At 38.0% G+C, this 6,000-nt stretch overlaps 1 protein-coding gene across 2 annotated transcripts in view; it reads right to left on the reverse strand.

Moving 5' to 3' along the window:
* Positions 1 to 5,700, reverse strand: part of LOC135155195 (serine/arginine repetitive matrix protein 1-like) — a 36,929-nt gene extending 31,229 nt beyond the window's left edge. For both annotated transcript variants that reach the window (XM_064104062.1, XM_064104061.1), the window contains exon 1: positions 5,542 to 5,700. The gene's annotated coding sequence lies outside the window, so the exon portion shown is untranslated. The remainder of the gene's footprint in view (positions 1 to 5,541) is intronic.
* Between the last annotated feature and the right edge of the window lie 300 nt (positions 5,701 to 6,000).

Genomic DNA, 6,000 nt, shown 5'->3' on the forward strand with positions numbered 1-6,000 from the left:
ATTTAATGTTGGAGATGAATAGGTTTATCATCACAAACTAAATGAGGTTCATGTTTACTTTCAAATTGTTTTTATTTCATTTTAATTTATTTGGTCATTAAAGAGAAAGTTTTCCCCCTAGAAACCTTTATTCTTGAACAAAACTGAATAGTACTTTTATTAGTTTTAGAACCCTAAATATATTACAATATATATATATATATATATATATATATATATATATATATATATATCAACCCCTTATTTAATAATAAAGAAAAATCCAGGGGTCCGTTTCATAAAACTTGTTACAATAACAAATTTGCAATAACAGTTAAAAGCTACTCTAATCTGGTGTTAGCCTAAAGCCGAAGTGGTGCTGTTTCAACACCTCTCTGGTGTTTCCGATATCCATGTTGATACCGAGCTGGTGTAAAAATTAACACAGGTATTTTTGCAGTGTAACGGGAAACGACTCCAAGCAATCCCGAGTGGAAGCGCCGTGGCGTAGCGGTTCTGACTCTCGCCTTGTAATCAGAGGGTCGTGTGTTCGAATCCCACCATGGCCTAGCGCCCTTTGACAAGACGTCAATCCACACTTTGCCACTCTCACCCAGGTGCTAATTGGGTACCGGTAGGAAACAACCGTCATTGTGGTTGGTTTAGCAAGTTTGCGCCTAACAGGCTGCTTGGAATGCTTTGAATCCAGTGACCGGGTAATAATAATTGTGAAGCGCTTTGAACAGTCGTAGATTGATAAAGCGCGATATAAATGCCAATTATTATTATTATTATTATTATTATTAGATCAACAGGCGAAGCTTACTTATTTTAGCGCACATTACGCGCACTTTTGTCGCATAAAATACAGATGTTGAACTTTGCCATTCTTTGGCATTCGAGGATTTTGCTATACGAAATTCCAATGCTTCGTGAAACCGACTTCTTATTTGACTTGACAAACAACTTAACTGTATGAATCCAAACAAGGTGGCTAGTAGTTACGTTTTTATTTCTTATTTTTATATTTATTTCTAATGAGACCACTTAGGTAAAAACAACCGAATATGATGGCGTGACTAAGTAACGTGCATAATTATGAAGGTCACAATTCAAAGAATCCTTACAATCTTATTTTTAGGCCAGGTTTTAATAGTAAATATGCATTTGTACAATGATTCTAAAACGCAGATCATGGACTGTAATATCGTTTTATGATATCGATTTCTTATCTGTAAAAAATGTATATCGACAATGCAGATTTAGTACCTTCCCTCGATTATGTTGCAAGTGTTCCTTTTAAATTGTCTTTAAACACTTTTATTTATATTGCATCGTGAAACCTCCGATCCGATTCCTTATTTTACCAATGAGGCTTGTGGTTTGACACCATGAAATAATAATAAAAACGAATATATCGGGAACAGCTTAATTCCACACATTTCGGTTCCACGTCATTTAGGATCGCATTTCGCAGACCAACGGGAAACGTGACTGTCGAACTTTTTAACTTCAGGCGAGGCAAAAAATAGGCCAAACTGGATCACTATTTTTGAAAAATTAATGAATGTCGACATTTTATTTCCAACATTTCTCTGAAAATCATATACTGTCGAAACTTTCAAACACGTGATCCGTTCCGCTCGCAACAAATCATTCCGACCCATCCTCTGCGGACGTTGGAAACATTTTCGCCTGGTTGCCTGGCGATGATAGATGGTCCCTCATGTCCACTTTTCATGCTTTTCCGTATGTGCCATAAAGAATCCTCACAATCCGTGTCGAGGTTGGGCCTTCTATAAACCGAACAATGCGTTCACGTGAGGGGCCGAGTAATATGGGGGGTTTGTTTAACGTGGGTGGGATATAAGTATCCTAAAGCGTATAAAGAATACAGGAAACGAGCAAACAAACGTAGAAATCATTTCTATAATAATTTTTTAGGTAAGTAATAACATTACACAAAGGAAAGTGGGGACAAGACATTACGAGCCCGCAAATTGCATATTCATCATGATGACGACTTGCGTAAACCTGGGGAACGTTTCATCAATATTTTCGTCTGACAAGTTGTCAGATCTGCCAACTTTCCTTGATTTTGATTGGCTTACAAGCACTGTTACTATGGTAACTGTCGGATAAAATATGGCTTGTCGGATAAAACGTCCGACAAGTCCTTTCATGAAACGCTCCCCTGTTGTAATAAACTACATAAACTTTCAATTCAATAATTTTGTCATTTGTTATCAAGCTTTGATGAAATTATCAGCGTTTTGCTCGGTAAATTCTACTTTATTTATTTAGGTATGATTACTTTCAGCCCAAAGCACCCTTTTTAGATAAATTTGTACTTATTTTCGTTATGATTTCCTATTTTGACAGTGCTCTTGCAGTCCCGTGTTATCACAGTCTCTCACCATACCTTATCATGTTCTAACCACATCAGCTCCTTAATCATTCAACACACAAGACTGAAAATTTGCGTATTTCATGTGACAGTGGATTACGTAATAATGAGACGAATAACGTTAGGCGTTGACATAGAAACGAACTTTTGACAGAAGCAGAACGACGCACTGTTACTATGATCATAGTGAGTCTTTTTTCCCCCTTTTAGTTCAACTGAAACATGCAACGTCTTCATGAAAACCCCCCTATATTCTTTAGTTCAACTGAAACATACAAAGGCTTCATGAAAAAATTATTCTGTACTAGTATAAGAACTTTATACTGCACACAAATCTGCCAAACACATCCTATACGCATTAATATTATCCAACAACTTTCCTAATCTAAAAAAAAAATGAATCATGCGTAATACTTGAAGGCAACTTAATTTACTTGTTACGATATGAAAGTACAAAATCTGACTAGGTTCGGGCAAGCAAACGTTACAAAGAGTGAAACAATGATGGGGGAATTAATATCGAAAACACTTTGATTAAAAATCATTTAGAAGCAGAACTTGTTATTATTTGAATGATCAGAAATCATTTAGAAGTAGAACTTCTTAATATATGAATGAAGAATTAAATACGTTCCATGGATCATCCAATGTAGTCTGCAGTTACAGACCCTGATTGAAACTTCGATCAACAAGTGGGTCCCCATGCAAAGACTAGCACATTTAGAACTTGCAGAGGGCCCTCAGTACACAAGGCATTATAGGCTGCGCATTCAGACCCTGAACTCGAGGGAAGGGTTTACACAGCAGACTAGCTCCAATACTTATGAACCCCAATATCCCCTGTCCTGGAAATATTCATCAACAATGCACTTGTTTTACTTGCATTCTAAACTTACGGGACACTGAACATACACAGTAAAAACGGTGTTTAAAGTTCCATACAACGCTGCTTACAGTAGTTGCTTAACAATTTAAACAACCATGCTTAATTTATTGATAATTGAAATTAATATTGAAACTTAAACTTTGTTTAAGATTTTAAACACTTGTTTAAACTGTTTAAACAACTAGGGTCAGGTTAATTGAGTAAACGGCATTGTACAAAAAAAATAAACAGCGTCTTTACTGTGTACGCGGCCCATGGCAACTCTCCTTTCCTTTAACTTTGTGAGAACTGAGAAGCTGATCTAAAAAAATATCAAATTAGGATGACATTTTTTTTTTCGTCCGACAAGTTGTCAGATCTGACAACTTTATCTGATTTTGATTGGCTAAGAAGCATTGTTACTATGGCAACTTTCGGATAAAATGGGGCATGTCATGTCGGATAAAACGTCTGACAGGTCCTTCCACGAAACGCTCTCTATGGTCCTGCAACAACAACAAAAGTATGCGATGGAATTAAAAGAACAGTTCTCATTAGGGCCGTCTGCACCATCCTGAGTTTTCAAATTAGCGCGCTATTTCTGATCCGGCAAATTATCCCGATCTGAACAATCTCAAGATTATTTGCAATGGAGACGCAATTATCGCGCTAGTTCGTAGGATTAATCTCGAGATTGCAATCCCAAGTGAACTTGGGATTATTTGCAAAATAGCGCGCTATTTTACGAATTATCGCGCTAATTGGTAGGTGCAGACGCACTCGGGATTATTTATTCACGGCGTCAGACCATAATGCATCGATGCCTCGCTCGAGCAGGAATTGCTCTTCTTGCGATGGTGGAGACGGGGTTTCTTGAATCTCGAGATTAATCACGAAGAGGGCCGATCGGGCTAAAATCTCGAGATTGAGCAAACTCGGGATGGTGCAGCACCGCCTATTGGTTCCAGGTCGAAAGTGTCCCATACAATGATCTGGATTGATCATTGTCATTAGTGAGTGGATTAAAAGCTTTATGCTCCGAAGCCCTACTTAATACGTTTCAGTAATAGGGCACAGGACAGGTCAGTCACTTTGACCACAACTTCTGCAGTCTTTGCACCGTAAAACGCCGTTTATTATTTTTTATAAAACATGGTTTACTGTATGAAACTTACAGCAGTTGTTTAAACAGTTTACACAGTTGTTTAAAATCTTAAGCAACAAAGTTTGATTTTTGCTTCTTAATTTTCAAAGGTTCTTGAATAAACGGCGTTGTATGAAATTTTTAAGAGTTTTTACTATGTACACATCTAACGAAGATAACAGTTGTGAGTACGGCCTAGATGTGAGACCATTTCAATCCCGTTCTCTCTGTATCCCCCCTCTCTCTTCTTCCGATTTGTATGTATATTTTTTTAATGTGTTTGTGTCGATGTTTATTATAGCTGTCTATGTGCTGGCTTTTCCTTCCAGTGTATCTAGTCGAATGTGCAGTTCAATGAGATACGCTAACCTGAAGAAAAAAAAAATTAAAACCGATGTCACCATATACCATTTCATGAAATTGCACCAATCGTAAACCTCGGCGCTTGCCATGACCTACACGTGAGCCTCGACGAATTCAATTCATGGGCAAAAAAAAACACCACACCAACATTCAGCGAGTTCATATATTATCATCGCCGGAGCGAATGTTCGATCACCTGCTGTGGATGTCAGGGAAAACTTTCATCGGAATTTACCACCTCTACCGGTCGTGATGGAGAATTTTATGAAAACGACCGTGACTGTTTTTCAAGAGTAAAATCATAAATGGAATGGTCCAAATGGTCTGCATTGTTAAACGCCCCCGTATGTATCCCCCTGGTGGAAGAATTATCTTCTGAAGCCCGTAGAGCATCTCTATAGTTTGCGAGAGTCCATTGTCCGACCTTTGCTGTGAGTAGCCGAAGAATCAAGTCCTGTAAGAGATGCTATTGGCTCATATTAATCGCAACAGTGGAACGCCAGCTGTCCCATAATCCACAAACTAGAAGATATTTCGTAACTTTGAAAAAATGTTTTTAGTAAAATGATATATCAATCCAATATCAGCCCATTATAATTTAACCATGAAAGAACAAATGAAAGGCCATTAAAAGTAATATAAACGCTCGAAGAAATCCTCACTCCCCCTCCCCATCCTTTTTTATTGGGGGTAAAATAGAATTTGAAATGTAGGATGTAATGACACCCAATTTGATTATCAAGAATGTATGTATGTGACGAAATATAAGAATTATTCTCTTACTTGGACGGGTGATATAGGAGTGGTTCCAGCCGTTTTTAATGGAAGTCTGTTATCATCCCTGAAGTCTTTGGTGTGTGGCCTACGATACAAACGCCTGGAATGGAAGACAACGATTTGCAGATTCGATGAGGTAGACTCTTCATCAACTCTCTGTGATCTGTAATCGTTATGAGGGAAATGATGGATATCATGAGTGGTGGTTAAATAGAAAATAACAATAATTACGTTTTTTGTACCAAAGGGTAGCCACTTAAGTTTCAAAACTGCTCTCACAGGGTAGTCTGCAGGCACAGACCCTTCGCAATTCGCATAGTTCATAATGCAGAGTCTGAAGTAGCGAGACTAGATTGACTATGTACTGTGGCTGTCTCTACTTATTGACACAGACAGAGTCTATAGAGTCTAGGCTTCACTCTAGACCTGTTATTGGTTAAGTGTCAGGGGGCCCTATACCTTCTC

The sequence above is a fragment of the Lytechinus pictus genome, chromosome 8 (genome assembly GCF_037042905.1).
Source record: "Lytechinus pictus isolate F3 Inbred chromosome 8, Lp3.0, whole genome shotgun sequence".
NCBI classification, from domain to species: Eukaryota; Metazoa; Echinodermata; class Echinoidea; order Temnopleuroida; family Toxopneustidae; genus Lytechinus; species Lytechinus pictus.